At 36.0% G+C, this 19076-nt stretch overlaps 1 protein-coding gene across 1 annotated transcript in view; it reads left to right on the top strand.

Annotated features, from left to right (window-relative positions):
• The window catches only part of LOC107550604 (serine/threonine-protein phosphatase 2A regulatory subunit B'' subunit alpha-like), a 93636-nt gene that overhangs the window by 14588 nt on the left and 59972 nt on the right, over positions 1-19076 (top strand). Inside the window, exon 2 of the mRNA XM_016231919.1 lies at positions 4483-4549. The gene's annotated coding sequence lies outside the window, so the exon portion shown is untranslated. The remainder of the gene's footprint in view (positions 1-4482; positions 4550-19076) is intronic.

Genomic DNA, 19076 nt, shown 5'->3' with positions numbered 1-19076 from the left:
ACTTGAGGATGAGATTTGGATGTGAGGAGAGAAGCACAAAGTAACAATGGAGAACCTGAATTTACTGTGGTTTGAAATGTGAAGCTTTAATAAGTAAAAAGATAAAGAAAAGCTTTACGTGTGTAAGACTGACTCATGTATCCTTTTAGTAGACAGTAGACATTTTAAAATGAAAGTTTTGTCGTAATTTACCTTTTATATTTTTCTAAGCACATTATTTCTTATGTAAGATACAAAAGGAGATATTTTAATCTATATTGTTCAAAGTATCTCTGAGCTCAGAATTTCTGCTGTTTTCCATACAATGAGGGCCTTGTGTGACCACCAGGGATCCCACTAAAATAGAAAACCTGAAGAAAAAAAAATTTTTTTACATTGTTAAATTTTTTAAGATTTTATTTTTCTTTAGGCCTGGAAAGGACTAAGAGTATAATCATATGAAGTCATGTAAATGTTTGTAAACTAATTGTATCATTTTAAATATGTTTATTCAAAAGTTTGGTGCCTCACAACAAAACAAAACAAAACAATTGAAATCAGCCCAGGCCAGCAATCTCTCTAAAATGAAAAATCCTTATCTAGTAATCACAAATGACTGGGAAGGTCATGGAAAAATAATTGAAACAACATTGATATTCACTGGTAACAAAATAAAAGGGAACCTTTGGCCATACGCAATCTCCAAAAGGACAAATTTGCAATATAAAAATAGTCCATGACTCATTCTGTCTTGTGTCTGATGCTGCAATACCTAATGGGTTTATTTCACTTCAGACATATAAATATGCTGAGTTTGATATGGAATCACACCCAGTCTTTAAACTGAATGATACAGTCAGTCTTCTTGTGGTTCCTCCCTGGGTGGGTCACTAATGGCTGTAAATTGTAATTGTTTTGTAACCACATTTTCAGGACATTAAAGGAGCTTTCCTGTAAGAGCTTGTGATGAAGGGTGTAAAAAGGATTGGGCCTCATGATTGAGCTTTTGCTCATTATTGAACATGGCAGTTGATTGAGTCTCAAACTGTTAAGATGACCTGTTTGTGAGACAAGCTTGTCATGAAAAAAAAATCTGCATTTGCTTTTCTCTTTTGTTTTGACAAGTTTTTTGCTAGTGTTATTGCTAGCTATTATATCACATGTGTCTACCAAACTAGGTCCTATCACACAGAGTTTAAAATGGGAAAGGGTTATATTTGCATCTTTACCTTGAGGTCAGGTCAACACTGAGCTCATCTGAAGGTTTCCAAAAATACAGACCTGAAATAGGTCCATCCTCTCTGAGGTTACAAGTTCAGTAGCTGCTCAGATTGTTTATCAGAAACATTTATCAAACATTCATATGAATCTTATGAAAACTTTCAAGATGTCTGGGTTATAGTTCACCCACAAATAAAATAAATTATATTTTGTTTAAAGAAGATTAAGCCTATTATCAGAAGTTAAAAATAGACCGTACACTGAAAAAAATGGGTCTCATTTTCACTCAGGAACTGTCACTGTTAGTAAATTTCACAATTACAAAGAAACAAGAAGTAACAAATTGATTAAACATGAAATTCTGAAGTACAAAGACTGAAATAGTATTTTCTTGTAAAACATACTCTAATAACCTTTCAATAAACAGTTTACTTCGAAAAAATTTTTTACAGTGTAGTGTTGACATTTCATGACATTTTAGCACATATTGTGTAACATGAAATGTGAAATAAACCTAAAATTATTCATAATTCATCATAATTTTATTATGCATATAATATTTATACATATATTTACTCAGATTGAAAAAAATATATGTTACAGTTTTTATCCCCCCGACATATTATATTAATGAGAATTTGTGGTGAAACGTGTTGTCATGAACTTAATGCCACAATGCAAAAATATCTTAATTTAGTTGATTTCATTTTGCTAAAAGTGTGGGGATAGATGTCTGGTCTGGTCAGTCTGTTAACAGAGATAACAAACCAAAGGGCTAAATGCCAAGAAAAATAATCCTTTGAACTTCTGGGATTTATGCCACTGACAAGAAAAAATATATCATGGGTTTGCACCTACACAATAATGTTTTTTTCTTTCTTTCTTTGTGGCACTGAGTCAGGGGACAACCTGTGGTCTTTGTGGTTGTTGCATTCGTATGTGCATTGTTACTTACTCACACTGAAACATACTAAGTTTGGGAATTTAGTATATGCAAACAGCTAAATATATCAATGTGGCATAGGCAAGCTTATATGTCACTCTCTAGAGTTCTAGGCATGGAGATCTTCCAAACACATTGATTAATTCTTTTTAGGCTATTTTTATAAACACATCCACCCAGTCTGGGTGCGCAGAAAGAATGAATCAGCAATTGTGATTTCATTTGACGTGTGTTTTAATGATGTGATGAATCATTTTGTGAAGTGATTTATCCTTCAATGCTACAGTGAGTGAAGCTCTGTAATGACGGAAACGGTCATGGCAGAACCGCATTTGAACTATTGCAACATTGCTCAGTATTTGCGACTACTTGGCTGATAGCATCTGAAATAGCTTTTTAATTACATGCCCATTCGAAGTCCCGTTATTTGCGGAGTAAGAAAGGCTGGTGAATTGAAAGATCAGATTCAAAGGGAACGCTAACACAGGAATGGGTCTAAACCATTTTCCTGTCATGTTAGAACGTTTTTGGTTTAAAGTAGGCCACTAGTCCAGTGAGTACATTGTAAACTGTTTCCAGTGATTCACTTAATGCAATAGAGTGGTTAGTGCAATGCTGTTTCATGGTGTCATGTAACACTGCATTGTGGGTTGAATTAGTCATTTTCAAGGGAAAAGCATTCTTCTCACAGTCTTAAGTGTACCATTTGATTAGTCGTCTAAAAAGGAGCAGACAGTTTTGCTACGATATTGTGTGATATTGATGCTTTTTCATGGAAAAACATTATTAAACTCCCAGTTACTATTTCTGTTTGTAATAAATTTAGAGAAATGCCGTTCTATATAGTACATCAAGCTTATATGTCACCATATAGATATAGTAAATTTAATAAACCGGTGTCACCTAACTGTATGAAGAGTAAAATCTCCCCTGGTACTTTGTTCCATTGCCTGTGGAAATGTAATAAGGTGGAACATTTTTGGCTTTTAATCTGTAAGGCCCTCTCAGACATTTGCAAAGTTACAGATAAAGCTTCACCTATTATGTGCTTACTTGGTCTTCTCCCTCCTTCTTTGCAGGACTATAAAGACATTATTCATCCTTTGTTGATGCTGGCAAGGAAAGTTATTCTGAACAAATGGGTTGAATATGGCCATCCCTTATATAGGGAATGGCTATCTATGATAAAGGACCTTATATTCTTATAAAAACTCAGATTCTATCTTATGGGTAAACTCATGTAATTTAACAGAATGTGGGAAGAACCATTATAATCTTTGGGGGTTAGCGAAGATCCCAGTATGCACACATAATATGAAAATTCTAATATAAATTAGTATACCCCTATTTATTATTTTTTTTGGCGATATAAATATGTTGATATATATTGGACATGTTTTTCTTTTTCTCTTTTTGACTTCCTCCATAATGTGTTATGTTTAGAGGTGCGCCGATATGATATTCAGTATTGGTATCACTCTGATACTGGCATTTTCTGCCGGATCGGGGGAATCAGTCAGACGAGACCGATCCAAATCCGATATTGTGAGTAAACTATTCTGTGTTTATTAAGGCCCACGAAAGGAACACACTTTATAAAGCACCCTAAAGTTTTTGTGCACTATATTCCAAGTGGTCTGAAGCCGTTCTGTAGTATAATGTGAGGTACAGATGAATATTTAAATCAAGTTTGCGTAAACTCTTCTCTCCGCTGCGGCTGTCTGTCATCCTCCATATAGCATTCAAACTGCGTATCGCGTTCGGTTATGACAGTCAAGACGATGAACCTCTCTCCAAGATGATTCAATGTTCCTATTATTATACTTGATCTGTAGATAAAGATCAAAGATTTTGCATAAAAGGACTTCATCTTACTGGAGTTTAGTGCTGTTTCTAAAGCATGTTACTTTCTACCGGGTGTCAGTTAGATCACAACACTGGAGTAGAGAGCACGATGAATTGTTCTTCACGCGCACAGTAACTGAAATTTAAAACAGATAAAAGAAGAAACTAGTGCTGGGCGGTATGACCAAAATTTTATATCACGGTATTTTTCAAAATTATACCGGTTTCACGGTACATGACGGTATTTTTTTTTCATGCATGACCGGGTGTTAACCATATTTTCTACTGATTGAGAGAGGAAATACTGCAGTATATTGACTTAGAATGCCCTATTTTACTGTCATGATGAGTGAATATTGTCAAAAAATACCACACTATATAGTGACTAAACCCTTAAAAAAGCCTTTTTTTTCTCTTGTAAAAAATGTTAATGTTTGGTTGAATATTAAGGTCACCTGTTGAACTAAATAATTTTTTTGCTCTTTATTCCACAGGTAGGAGTATGAATCTTCTCTGGACTGCGAAAGCTGCGCTGGGCTAGAGCTGGACTAAAATAAACAGGTAACGAATGGAAGGAGCAGGTAGCTAAAACTAAACCCATGTGATTGTTGACAGATGGTGCTTGATTGTTTTCCTGCCTTGTGTAACTCAGGAGTGTGTGGTACTTCTTCTTCTTTTTTTTTTTTACTTTGTGTTCTACAAATGTTATGCCTGGAGAAAGTGCATAGCTATTATCTCTGCACCCCTGAGCCCCAAAGCCACCATACCAACCACCTGTGTGTCTGCTCAGACCAAATAATCATCTGTTTTTTTTTTCTGTTTTATAAGTTGGTGAGTGTAACATTTCTGACAAGGGGCCTTTTACATGCCATTGAGTAAACTGAAACATGGCAGTAATGACACGGCCTACAGCTCTCACTTCATGAAGTGTCAGATGAAAAAACTCTCCAAAGATGTGGAATCACAGCTGTAACTTGTAAATCAAGGAAGTTTTGTAGAATCCTCTGCGTAGTCCACTTCATTGTAGACCATTGCTCAGAAATGCACATGAGTCACACTTATTGCAGCGGTAAAACAACCTCACAATCTGGCCTCAGTCTCATGGGACATTCTTAAGGAGTGAGGTAAGACTGACCGAGGAAACCTCCCAGCATTTTATTCTTTGGATTATTTCTCTTTATGGGAAAATACTGTCACCACTCCCTCTTAGTGTTGTTCCCTTTAAAAGAAAAGAGCCAGACAAAGCACTGGATCAAATTTAGACGAATGTGTCTGCACACAACCCCTGAACAGATTGATAGATATAGATAGAGATAGAGATGAATAGATTATCTATAGATAAAAATAGATATCTATAGTTACAGTGCACAGCATAAATGAGTACACCCCCTCTGAAACTTAACAAATTCAGCAATTACTCTTTGCTTAGAAGACATGTTATGGTTTTTTAGAGATATAATATTCCAGCAAGTCTGCTTGATCAGTTACCAAAGAAGAATGTTAAAATTATTCAAGAAAATACAATTTTCTTATCAAAGTGATAAAATGTTGTGTTGCAAAAACGAGTACACCCTCTTGAAAGTTACTAAATAAAACAAAACAAAAAAATTTTTGGGTGTAAGGTTAAGGCAAGTATTGATCTTACCTGTTGTATGTTGAACCAAAACTGTTAAAGGTAAGTAATTTCTTGATAATTAAGTGTTATATGGCCCACTGAATCATACTCGGACTTAATGTTGACAACAATGAAACCACTTGAGAGAGAACTGTCAGGAGCTTTATTTCCAAGTGTCAGAGCAGTGTACTTAGAGTTATGGAGGACATATTAAGTTCTAGAATATTACACTTGGTTGAATTAAATCTAGGTTGTACTCAATTCTGCAATCCTTCATTTAAACAAAAATTTGCTAAGTTTCTTATTTTACAGATATTAATGGCATGTATTTTTCTGTTTTTATTAAGAATATGTTTAATGCATTCCAATGTTGCCATCTTTCTATTAATTATATTAGTGATCATTAAGAAAATACATATTTTATATTTAATCAGAGGGGGTGTACTCATTTATGCTATAGATGGAGATACATGTATTATAGTGATGGCTAGATTGATTGATATTGATATGAATAGATACATGGATAGATGTGATGGATTGAGAGATTTTGAGATGGATATAGATGTAGAAAGATAGAGGAATAGACAGACATCTGATGTATAGACAGACTGTGTTGTCATTTTTTTTTGTGGTGAACAGGAAGGACCTCAGGCTTGCTGACATGTTTGGTTATTTATATATTCAAAATATGTAATTCAAAGTGGAAGTATCTTTCCTCAGTATTTTTGTATGAGTCAGTTGGCATGTGGAAGCTTCATTATGTGGTAAACAAGTATTTATTAAGCAAAGGAAAGAATCCTCTTACTGGCTTTCTTATCTTGCAAAATCAGACAGATTCGTCTTTAACCGATTTATAAATATTTTAATTATTTATATCACACAAATCTTCTGCTCTTGTCTATGAAAACTTGTTCAAGAAAAAGTAACAATACAAATTTGTAAAAATTACAAGAAAAACTTGCGACTGTTTTGTAATTGTGACCTTTATATTGAACAAAAAATGTTCTGGTTACTACTAACTTAACTTCATTGAAGAAGGAAATCCGCGAGTAGGGTTGGGTATGGTAAGAAATGTTCCGGTTCCGATTCCGGTTCCGGTTTTGCCTAACGAGTCCCGGTTCAATTACTATTTTTTCACAATTTTACCTTCATTGCATGTAGTGTTGCTGTAAGGTAGTAAGTAATGTTGAGTAATGCTAGTCCATCAATCACATGTGCTTCAAAGTTTGTTTTTTACATTGTCAACAACATTTTGCTTTTCAAGCAGGAATAAGCTGGTTGGCCAAATAGTCGCTTGAGGGCTAAGACACTTGTTCATTTCCCTAAATTAATGAAATATTAACTGTTATACTTATAACCATTTATGCACACACTCCATAAAGCCCCTATTTTACAAATAATAATGCAGTCAGGTGTGATGCAATGAGTGGTTTCCACATTTTTAAACATTTAAAATGCATGAAAATAAATATTTTCCATTACTTTGTTTATCACTCTTGCAATGACCTGTACACTAAATAATCTAACCCTCATACTTGCATAACAATAGCAGTCTATTTATTTAGTGGTCCAAGTTGAAGTCAGTATGTATATTAATGACAATATGGGAGAAATATAATGTAATTTAGTGGCGGCAGGAGCTGCACGTTGGCGGTACATGTACAGTCAGACAAAACAAAGTGCACCGTTATCAAAGGTGCGAGTGCACGTACAGTCGTGGAAAACGATTTGTTCGGCGACGTGGCGCGTCTGTAGAGTGTGCGTTATGGAAAATGATGTGCTCAGTAATTAAAGAGGCAGGGCGGCGTTTCTGTTATTTGGTTTGTGACATCCTGTGACACGTGTCGCACCAGAACCTTTTTCGGAACCGAAACTTATAAATTGCTCATGGTTCCGGTTCTTTAAAAAAAAAAAACGGAACCGGTTCTCGGTTCCCAACCCTATCCGCGAGTGAAGCAGGACGAGACTCATGCTCTTGCAGTGAGAGCAGTCTGTCTCAGTGAGCGCAGCCTCAACGTGGGTCTTCTGCTGTGGCTCTTCTACGGCCAGTAAGTAGGCATCTTCTTTTCTATTTTCAGAGTCCAGCGAGGAGATGATCTTCAAACTGAAGGAAAAAATTCTGACAAAATGGCATTTAGAGCTGACTTATATAGGCAGTCGGCTCCGCCCATTTTGGCAGGCTGAATTGCCATTTGTTCGTGCAGCTTCATGAACATGAAAAAAATCAGGCTTCAGCATTCAGAGTAAACAGGAGTTTCCCCGTAAGTGTTATATGCAACGGGAGAGACCATTTCAAAAGGGAACTTTATTTTTTGTTTTAAATTTTATCCCACAATTATGAACTTAATTATGAACAATTCACTTCCATAATCATCAGTTATTTCCTAATCAAATGAGTCTCAGTAAAAGACAGTGACTATCAAATAATGACAGAATGTGTCCTTTTGCAGGCTAAGAAATTACCAGTTAATGGCATGATTTTATTGCAATATGCAAATCATTAGTCATAAATCAAGGCTGATGACCTTAACCACATGTGGAGTTGCTTCGTCACACTGCTTTTGAGTTTTCCTCTGATTGTCTTAATCGCAGGTTTGCAGCAATGCTTGCTTTGCTCGTTCGGTAGGGACACTTGTGTTGAAATATTGAGAACATGGATCTTGTGAAAACAGTGCCAGCTGAAAGACTAAACGTTTCTTTTAATGAATGCCTGCACTGTTATTTTATAGATGTCCAGGGCTCCAGACTGCGACTAAAAGTTGGTGTTTTACTGTCACTTGTGTTTGTGTCAGCTGAACTGCCTTCAAAAATATGAATTTGTGAGCGAAGTTTTTGCTGAGGTCGCCACTGACGACTAGGCCTATATATATTTGCATGTTATAAATTTGCATGTAATGCCTTTTTTCCTGATTGTTTTGCGATCACATCTTTTGTTATGTTCATGCATTAAATTGAGACAATGCGCATCAAAGTTTTAGTGGAAAAAAGAGTTTCAAACAGTCACACACAGCGGTATTGTCACACCTGCTAAACGCAGCTCAGTTGTACAGTGTGAGAGAGATCGAAATAATGGAGACGTGCGAAGTGAAAGTGCAGAAAAGCAGCATCTATTTCGTGCTTGAAATACTTGAACAAACTACAACAGGTAAAGCTGTCAGCTGTGTGGATATTGGCAATATCGTTAACAATTCTCGTTTATAATCATTAATAATATGGCTTCTTCTTATCAAGATCTTAGTCTATGCTGTGTTCTGTTAATGCGTAAACTTCGTCCAGTAATCGCAAAAAGCTTTGTGCTTCGATACTTTTTAATAAACAAAGTACCAGCTTTAAAATGATTCCAAATTCATAATGAAATTCAAACAATAAATACAGTTTTGGCGCTCTTTAATGCGGCAAAAGTGATCGCTTTAGCGCCTCAGTTCAAGCGGCAAGTGAACCCATTTAATCTTTCTATTTACTACTATAGTACATAATGAACATGAATTAACATAAAAGGGTAGGTTGTTTTATAAGACAGCCTACAATACAACGTACTGAAATGTATCATGTAAAAGCTCATTCAGTGTTTCAAACTGCGTAAAACGTGTAAAGCTTGTAAACATTGCAACGTAATATGCATTTACCTCAGAATAACCATTCGGTGTCCATAAGCTCATCAGTCAGCTAGAAAAATAACTATAAAGAGGAGCATTTTGCTATTTATGCGCTATTGCATATTAATATTTTTACTTAAAGGGGTCATATGACGTTGCTAAAAATAACATTATTCTGTGTATTTGGTGTAATGAAATGTGTTTATGCGGTTTAAGGTTAAAAAAACACATTATTTTCCACTGTACATTATTGTATCTCCTCTATGCCCCGCCTTTCTGAAACGCGTCGATTTTTACAAAGCTCATCGGTCTGAAAAGCGAGGTGTGCTCGGATTGGCCAGCTATCAAGTGCGTTGTGATTGGCCGAATACCTCAAGCGTGTGACGGAAATGTTACGCCCCTACCATACTGTGATGCCCTGTCCGGCCGGAGCGACGAGAAATTTGCATGTAATGCCTTTTTTCCTGATTGTTTTGCGATCACATCTTTTGTTATGTTCATGCATTAAATTGAGACAATGCGCATCAAAGTTTTAGTGGAAAAAAGAGTTTCAAACAGTCACACACAGCGGTATTGTCACACCTGCTAAACGCAGCTCAGTTGTACAGTGTGAGAGAGATCGAAATAATGGAGACGTGCGAAGTGAAAGTGCAGAAAAGCAGCATCTATTTCGTGCTTGAAATACTTGAACAAACTACAACAGGTAAAGCTGTCAGCTGTGTGGATATTGGCAATATCGTTAACAATTCTCGTTTATAATCATTAATAATATGGCTTCTTCTTATCAAGATCTTAGTCTATGCTGTGTTCTGTTAATGCGTAAACTTCGTCCAGTAATCGCAAAAAGCTTTGTGCTTCGATACTTTTTAATAAACAAAGTACCAGCTTTAAAATGATTCCAAATTCATAATGAAATTCAAACAATAAATACAGTTTTGGCGCTCTTTAATGCGGCAAAAGTGATCGCTTTAGCGCCTCAGTTCAAGCGGCAAGTGAACCCATTTAATCTTTCTATTTACTACTATAGTACATAATGAACATGAATTAACATAAAAGGGTAGGTTGTTTTATAAGACAGCCTACAATACAACGTACTGAAATGTATCATGTAAAAGCTCATTCAGTGTTTCAAACTGCGTAAAACGTGTAAAGCTTGTAAACATTGCAACGTAATATGCATTTACCTCAGAATAACCATTCGGTGTCCATAAGCTCATCAGTCAGCTAGAAAAATAACTATAAAGAGGAGCATTTTGCTATTTATGCGCTATTGCATATTAATATTTTTACTTAAAGGGGTCATATGACGTTGCTAAAAATAACATTATTCTGTGTATTTGGTGTAATGAAATGTGTTTATGCGGTTTAAGGTTAAAAAAACACATTATTTTCCACTGTACATTATTGTATCTCCTCTATGCCCCGCCTTTCTGAAACGCGTCGATTTTTACAAAGCTCATCGGTCTGAAAAGCGAGGTGTGCTCGGATTGGCCAGCTATCAAGTGCGTTGTGATTGGCCGAATACCTCAAGCGTGTAAGCCTACAGTACAACTTACTGAAATGTCTCATGTAAAAGCTCATTCAGTGTTTCAAACTGCGTAAAACGTGTAAAGCTTGTAAACATTGCAACGTAATATGCATTTACCTCAGAATAACCATTCGGTGTCCATAAGCTCATCAGTCAGCTAGAAAAATAACTATAAAGAGGAGCATTTTGCTATTTATGCGCTATTGCATATTAATATTTTTACTTAAAGGGGTCATATGACCTCTACACTGCTCAAAACTCCCGTTTGAATCATCAGTGGCAAATCCTTTAAATATGAAAACTTACTTACTTAGCGTCACACACGGCGGGCTTGAGTGAGCGGCGGCTGGCGGGCCTGAGAACGGCGAGGCGGGCGGATTCGTCGAAGGAGTGGCTGGCGGGCTTGCGGCAACCACATGTGACGACCCCGGGCTGGACTCCGCTTCATCCACGGTGAAAGCCGATCCAGCGATCACCGTGGGAAGTAGATGTATTTCCTCAGCAACCAGCATGGATCAGCTCTAGGCATGACGAAGCGGATATCGTCCTCTTTTGGAAGGCCAAACAAAGTAGTTTCGCTTTCACAATGAAACACGCAGCACCTTCACAACATGGCGGCAGCAACAATACTACAGCGAGAATAAAAGTTACGCCTTCTTTCTTTGCGTGAACATTTGGGCGGCGTTATGCAAATCTTCCCACATCGTGACGTAGACATGTGGGGGTGTGTTAGAACGAGCCGTTTTAGGTAGGTGTGGTTGACGCTTAACTTTTATAAAGAATATCTCTTTAGATTTGAGACTTTAGTCTTTGCAACTTTACAGATCTTCTTTATGCACCAAGAGCTTGTAACACTTCAAAGAGAAAGGAAAAATTGAAATCGCATCATATGACCCCTTTAATCTGTTGTCTACATGATTCAACTCCTCCTATAAAATTACTAATTAAGAAAAACAGACTGAAAGTGTGAAAGACATACACTCTTAAAAATAAAGGTGCTTAAAAGGTTCTTCACAGAACAATTTTTGGTTCCACAAAGAATCATTCAGTCAAAGGTTCTTTAAAGAACCATCTCTTTCTCAACTTTTTATAATCTGAAGAACCTTCTGTCGCCATAAAAAACCTTTTGTGAAACGTAAATGTTAAGCATCACTTGGCCACTGAGTGTAGTTTGGGCTTCTCCTCCATGCATCCTATAAATAAAGACATACACTCTTAAAAATAAAGGTGCTTAAAAGGTTCTTCACAGAACAATTTTTGGTTCCACAAAGAATCATTCAGTCAAAGGTTCTTTAAAGAACCATCTCTTTCTCAACTTTTTATAATCTGAAGAACCTTCTGTCGCCATAAAAAACCTTTTGTGAAACGTAAATGTTCGGATGTTAAAGGTTCTTTATGAAAAAGTGGCATCGTGAAGCACCTTTATTTTTAAGAGTGTATGACAACATTTACAGGATGCATTGAGGAGGAGCCCAAACTACACTCAGTGGCCAAGTGATGCTTATGGTCCACGATATTGGTACAGATTCTGTGTAATGAACAATTCTTTGTGACTGTAAATTTCAAGTTGGAAAAGACATTTAGTTCCCACTTTAAGTGAACTTTAGTACCTTAGTTCCCAGGCCATCTACAAGATGGATTAAAATGCTGATAAAGTCAAGAAAAGATGAGACATAAACACATGACAGTATGATTGAAATGTTAAAATGTAAAAATAAATTAATAAAACACGTTTATTCTGTGGCACCTAAAAAAATTATTTGACGCCTAATTTTTTTTGTTATAGGAGCCAATGGCTCCTTACTCGATTTTTTTGTCTGGAGTCCTGATGTCTCTGACTTGAAGCCATAGAGCCATTTCTTCTTCAAAAAAAAATCCAGGTGTTTTCACTCAGGCCTGTCTAGACCTTAATTCATGTGTTTTTTTTTTTTAACAAAAGTAAGTCCGAGGTCTCTGCTCTGTGTGGCTGTGCAATATATTGCACAATCATGCATGATGGGAGTAAACGCAATGTAAGGATTGAGTTTGTGAAGCTTGAGTGAAATCACAAATATGTGGTTGGAGACTATGACTATGTCTATAATTTCAGATTGAGTCGAGTACGAGCAGCCCTTAATGTTGTGCCTGAGGCACATCTCCATGTAGCCCCATGGGTTTTGGGGGATAGCAATGGTAAAAATTTTCCCCGAAATGTAGTTGATGACTACATTGTTTTTGCATTTAATGGTTTTATGTAACCATTGTAACAAGTCCAATTAGCATCATTATTGTTGCAGGGAAAATGATATGACACATGAAATAAGCACATTCAGTTTTATGATTATTTTGACTTTCTCCCCCATTATTGCATTCATCACCTCTATTTTTAATTGATGGAGAGAATGCACATCACGGAGGTGTTGGGGGTGATGGGGGCTGTCAGACTAATAAATCACAGTCTGCACAGAGCGTGCACGTCATGCTTTGCCTCATTTCCTGTCTCCTTAAATCATTCCAAACACCAGAACAAATGTATATAGTCCTCTGAGAGACGGCAGTTCTAGAAGCTCTCAGCCAGAATGTGCAGATTGACCCACTTCTCCAGCTTTGACCAGCACTCACTATTTTTGAGTCTTACTCAGTGTTGGGAAATCACTAACTAAAAGTAGCGACATTACTAACTTGACTACATTTTTAGTTGCATGACAGTAGAACCAAATAGCTTTCAAAATAAAATAGCTTTTCCAGTAATAAACTTAGTTTCCAACAAGTAGCAGTGTTCACTGTGGTGAATCACTTTTTTGGACCGATTATGTAAATTGATTTGTTTAATTCTGTGCATAGAATTTTATTTATTTGTATTTGACTGCATATTTAGTTAAATGCTGCTGTTCATGTCTTTGACTTGGTTTATTTATTTGTTCTTGCGGCTGCATATTTAGTTAAATTATGCTGTTTATGTTTTTAACCTGATTCTAAATATTATGTTTATTGGTTGAATTTAGTGTAAATGTATCGGTTCTGTTTATTGTTTTGTTTATTTATTTAGATAGATAGACACACAGATATGGTCACCTTAAACGTCAATTTAGATTTTAGTATCATTTTATTTCAATAGCATTTTATTTATTTATTTTTGTGGCTGCATATAGAATTTAATAATACTGTTTATGTTTTTGACATGATTATTATATATGGTGTTTTCCAATTTTATTGGTTGTATTTAGTTTAAATGAATGGGTTCTGTTTGTTTATTTATTTATTTAGACAGACAGAGGCCCCTTAAAAAGCTTAATTTTTTTTTGTAGTCTAACTAATTACTTTTTCAAAAGTTTAGCTTGACTGTTACTTGCTTTTAAACTGTTGCATGCAAAGTGCAGGATTACACATTTAATGCTAAAAATACTCATTATTTAAAGCATCAACACCAAGTCATGTGAAGCTTCTCTGTCTGACCGTACAAAACTGTAATGACACTAACTGAAGAATTGCCAGTTCTTCGTTTGACTTTGAGGTTTGAGAAGTGGCAGCACTTGGATTTACTGAAGGTAAACCACACTTCTCTGTTACAAAGTGCACTTTAAAACCGAGCTGTCTTCTCCAAGAGTGGCTTGTGACGTTAGGGAAGTGGAGCCACCCTGTCTCCTTCAGACAGCTGAGGATGGATGTGTGAAGCCTGTGTGCTCTCTCCTGTATGGCGCAACCTCGGCTCTCCAGACCTGATCTGAGGATCACATGCACCAAGACAAAACTAAGAATAGAGTACAAACATTTTGCCTTTATGAAAGTAGTTTCATTAAGGGCAGAGCTGGTTGACCAAAATGGTCTGGCAGTGGTTGGTATTCTTTTTTTTCCTGGTGACTCATGTTACACATTTTTAGCCAAGACAGCTCACTAGTGATGTCACAGTAACAAATTTCAGTAGTCAGCACTTGGTACCAATACCAGTAAAATTACATCACGCTCAGATCCAATTTTGGTTTTATTTTAGTAGTTTTTTTTTAACTATGTGAAAATAAAAATATTAAATACATTAGTTAATTATTAATGCTGTTAATTACAAGTAAATGATGCATGTAGCCTTCAAATAAGTGGCAGGTCTATTACACTTGCACTGCAAGACTTAATTCTCAGATCTATTTTAATATATCCATTGCTATGCTTATCACAATGTCTAACATATGTGAATGAATCACTTATTTACATTGTGTTTAAACTTTGTTGGTTACAGCGAAACAATTCTCAAGCATGCAGAGCTCGAGCCATACAAACTCTGGCGTATCGAACGGAATCTGACTTAAAAGCCTCTGATTGGCCATTGTGTTCAGGCACTCGATGAACATGTTTGTGATTGGCTACATTGCTCCGCTTTCCAAAAAACCCCCAAAAATGTTTAAAATAGAAACTTTTGACACTCTTCACAGAGCGCTCACAGAAATACGGGAACATTTGAAAGCAGCCACATATCAGCCGATCCTGATCAACTCGGTACTCTGTACTACCGCTACTGCAGAGAGTTTGGTATCATTAGGTTATTAAATTTACAATTAAAATGAAAATTTTACATTTATTGGCAAACAATAGTATCTTGAGTTCAGCCTCTAAATGACATGTTTTGAATCTTGTGTAATGATGGCTGATGATGAACCGTTAAAATCCATTGTGCTATACCAAAGGTTGCTGAAACGAGGGTGAGTAAATGATGACATGTGAACTATCCCTGTAACCCCAAGTTTTCTGCAATTAGTGTACTGTGAATGGCTTTGGATCTGAAAAATACTAAGTAGCTAAATATCTGATAAAGTTGGTTTTGAAACATCCAAGATAAGTTGTAAACACAGACCTGAAGAGCTGATGTTAACAGAGAATCATTATATACCAGCCTTCTCAGATTTGGCTTTATAGTTAAAGGGTCATGAAACACCAAACTACTTTTTCTGAGATTTTGGCAGAGGTTTTTGTGTTGCACATCATAGAAGACAATGTTAGCATCCGTTAATTTTAGTTGTTGGAGAAAACTGGTTAATTTTGAGCTTTCTTTGTGCTATTTTCGTCTTCCAGTTTTAAAATCGACATCATGTTGACGTCACAGTTTGTGACGTGGCAAAGGACTTTAGTACTTAGATGATGCATCGGTGTCTCATAATTATTCATGAGACTGCGAGAAGACACTTTGCTTAATTGTTCACAACAGCATGTGTGACAGACGCTTAAGACAGTGAGATTGCGTACATTAACTGAGAGAAACGTTCATGGATTGACAGATGGTTTAAAATAATTAAAAGCTTCATTAATAAACCATTAACAAACATTCTATCATGCTTAACAGATCATTGTTTATAAATGTCATTAAACCTTTAATTCATACAATCATGCATGATGTTTTATCAAACAATCATGTTTTAAATGATAAAACACTTTAGTATAGGGAGCAATTCTCACTATTAACTAGTTGCTTATTAATTTAGCATGCCTATTATTAACATATTGGCTGTTTATTTGTACTTATAAAGCACATATTCTGCATCACCATATTCTACATCCCTAATCCTACCCAATACCTAAACTTAACAACTACCTCACTAATAAGCAGCAAATTAGGTGTTTATTGAGGCAAAAGTCGTAGTTAATTTTTTGTTAATAGCGAGAATTGGATCTTAAAATAAAGTGTGACCGCGATCTGGTTAAGCATTTCTTACTGTATATTTGATAATGGCTAAATGTTTTAGATGATGATATATGCTCATTAGGTGAAAGGAGCTTTGCACTGAGGCTTGACAGTAATGAGTCTTGTGATGAAGACACATGCTGCTCATAAAATCAGGGAAGTGCTTTCCAGGAATAGAAAGGTGTATGGCTCCATCGGAATTAAAGTATCAGTAATAATATTCAGGCACCCGAGATCTCCTTGAAGAACCCCAGAAGAAAATTATAATCAGCCCAGCTGCCTTGAACACGAATATGAGGCTTTTACTCTTTTACTGTCAGTTTGGGAGACTGTCACACAATTATGCCTGAATTAAAATACAAATAATATGATTGGTTCCTGACTGCACTCACAAGACAAATCACATACTATAGGCCTAAATCTGTTTGCATTGTAGTAACTTTGTCAGCCCAGTTTAATTAAATAGATTTACTGAACTTTTGGGTTTTTTAAACTTGTTAGGGTTTTCTATCATATACAAGTCAAATCATATTTGTTTGTATAGTGCTTTTCACAATACACATTGTTTCAATGCAGCTTTACAATAAGTTATATTACAACAGTAGGTCATACTGTCATGTTTAAAATCTCCTTATAGTCCCTATAAAAACAGTTTCATCAAAACCTTGACTGAAAGTCATAACATAATGCATTTTTGTCTTTATGAACAAACCAATCAGTGTACAAACCAAAGGTTGAAAAATGTCATGATTCCTAAATTGGCAAATTGATGGTCAATTTGTGTTAATTCATATGATCTCATTCATACGTTTTTATACGATCTGCTTACCCCTGAGAGTTAGGGGTGGATGCTTGCTTGCTTATTTATTTATTTATTTATTTTTTACGTTAAATCAAATCATACAAATTTGAAATGACCAAGTTATAAAATAGTTACTTTTTTCGTGTTTACAATAAGGTTCATTAGTTAACGGTAGTTAACTGTATTAGTTAACATGACCTAAGCATGAACGGTACTTCTACAGCATTTATTAATCTTAGTTAATGTTACTTTCAACATTTACTAAATATTCAACTCAAAAGTTGTATTTGTTAACATTAGTTGATGCACTGTGAACTAGTGCTGGGCGGTATGACCAAAAATTTATATCACGATATTTTTCAAAATTATACCGGTTTCACGGTACATGACGGGTTTTTTTTTTTTCATGCATGAACGTGTGTTAACCATATTTTCTACTGATTGAGAGAGGAAATACTGCAGTATATTGACTTAGAATGCCCTATTTTACTGTCATGATGAGTGAATATTGTCAAAAAATACCACACTAAATAGTGACTAAACACGACCCCTTTTAATACATGTTAACCAGGAGTCACTCTCATTTATAATCGCGGCATTGTCTGATAAAATCAACATGCATCTACACTAAAGAGCTGCTATGCGGTTGTTTTAGCTATGTTACTTTTTTGTCTCATGCAGTGCACTGCCTGCGTCTGAGTAACGAACTAAAAAAAAAAAATAAAGTGCATGTGATATTAATAGATGAACTATGCTCATATTTATAATTCCAAACAATCAGTAAGCGACAGGTGCTAGGAAATGCTGTTTTGTACTCATTTATTGATGATTCGGCTGCGGTGCGGCCAACTGAATGCGCTGGTTCTCTGCTGCTCACTGCACAGAACAGACACAGAGAGAGGTGACACTTCTCTGGGAAAGTCAGACCTCGCGTTCGCGGGACAGCACTGGCGAAATTTTCCAACTGAACCATAGCTAAGGTTTATCCAAAAAAGTCGCTAGGTTTGTCAGTATGAATATTCTATGGAAAAAAGCAGCTAAAAGGGTCTGAAAGTTGCTAAATCTAGTGCTAAAGTCACTCTCGTGTGTGTGTGTGTGTGTGTGAGACGCTGGAGCTGATGGCAGGAGGCGGTGGATATTTGTGGATGTCAATGTGGATATTGTGGATGAGTTCTTCTGTGTCATCACGTTCTATTAGTTCTACAGCTTCAGTTTCGGAACTTTCACGCTTAGTAACACATACAGCTGTTCCCTCACCACAGTGCAACAGTGAAAAGGGACCCCTTTCAAACAGTGTCGCGTTCTGAACGTTGTTTAAGTGACATATTGCGGTATTTTAAAAATTAATATTATAACAAAAATAAACACCGATATTTGGTATGAACCGGTATACCGCCCAGCACTACTGTGAACTAACATGAACAAACAATGAATAACTATATTTTTATTAACTAACATTAACAAAGATGAATAAATACTGTAACAAATGTATTCTTCATTGTTAGCTCATGTTAGTTAATACATAAATTAATGTAAACAAATTAGGGATGCACGATATATCGGCCACCATATCGGTATCGGCCCATATCGGCTCATTTTTTCTGTTATCGGTATCGGCCTGATAAGAAAATTTGGCCGATATCTTAAAGCCGATAAATAATGCATTATTTCCTTCAGAGACACTTCAGATGCGCGCTGTTCGTTTGCAGCCTTTTGTGCAATTGTACATTGTAATATTGTGTTTATTTGATGTATATCTGATTTATCTCATATAGAATGCGTTTGGTTAAGTTAAAAGAGCGCTTCAGTTTACCGGTGATCATCTTTAGCTCAGCACACGCAGCTCAAACAGCAGTGCACAACATTAATAACTATGATTGGGAATGTCATGTATATAACA

This window comes from Sinocyclocheilus grahami, unplaced genomic scaffold (assembly GCF_001515645.1).
Source record: "Sinocyclocheilus grahami isolate Dianchi unplaced genomic scaffold, SAMN03320097.WGS_v1.1 scaffold402.1, whole genome shotgun sequence".
In the NCBI taxonomy this organism is placed as follows: Eukaryota; Metazoa; Chordata; class Actinopteri; order Cypriniformes; family Cyprinidae; genus Sinocyclocheilus; species Sinocyclocheilus grahami.
The sequence above is the reverse complement of the archived record's forward strand: the minus strand, read 5'-3'. Positions and strand labels throughout refer to the sequence as shown.